We start from the raw sequence: 801 nt of genomic DNA on the forward strand, positions 1-801 counted from the left end.
CCTGATATATACCAACACTTTGGAGCCTGGTCAAACTAACATGCTGGTTCTTCTAGTAAAGCACTTTTTTTTTTCCCCCCCATGTCAGCCAATAGCCAAAAAGAGTAGCTTCTAAAGTTGTAAGTGCAAAACCAATCTTGATTACAAGCACATACATATTTGATCATCTATAATAAGTAGGCCTGTGCGAAGCAGCTAGTATTCCCTTCGGATTTGGATTCAGCCAATTCGGGGGACAATGATTCGATTCAGTGATTCAAATCACTGTCCTGATTCAATTTGGCCGAATCTGATTCGGAGATTTGGCAGCAGCCGAATCTCCAAATCTTTGAATCATCCAGGCCAGGCCAGGCCCATCCCCTGCCTCTCTCCCAGCCCAGCAATAGCTGCCCTGCCCACCCCAGCTCCCAGCACCTGGGAGGGAAAAAAAGCCCTGGCTCAGCAGGTGCTGTTGACTGGGGGTGATCCCCACTGCCCCATGCTGCATGGGGGGCTTTGAACAAGCCCCTGAACTCCCCCTGCTCCCCCAGCCCGCTTGTAGGTGCCCCACACAGGCCAGCTCTGGCCCTTTAAGAAAAAAAAAACAACCTAAAGAAACCCTGGGACTCACTACTCCTGCCGGTGGGGGGGCAATCCTCACTGCCCCATACCATGTGGGGGGCTCTGCTTGAGCCCCTGAAGCCCTGAGGCTGCACCAGGAGTGGTGAGTCCTACGGCTTTTCTCGGCTTTTTTTTTCCTTAAAGGGCCAGAGCTCCGGCAGGTGGGGCAGCCGTGTGTGGGCCTGGGGAGCAGGGGGAGGG

At 53.4% G+C, this 801-nt stretch overlaps 1 protein-coding gene across 1 annotated transcript in view; it reads left to right on the forward strand.

Annotated features, from left to right (window-relative positions):
- LOC102386534 (CUB and sushi domain-containing protein 1) overlaps nt 1-801 on the forward strand; it is a 796,348-nt gene that overhangs the window by 3,778 nt on the left and 791,769 nt on the right. The window lies entirely within an intron of this gene.

The sequence above is a fragment of the Alligator sinensis genome, unplaced genomic scaffold (genome assembly GCF_000455745.1).
Source record: "Alligator sinensis unplaced genomic scaffold, ASM45574v1 scaffold72_1, whole genome shotgun sequence".
Classification (NCBI taxonomy): domain Eukaryota; kingdom Metazoa; phylum Chordata; order Crocodylia; family Alligatoridae; genus Alligator; species Alligator sinensis.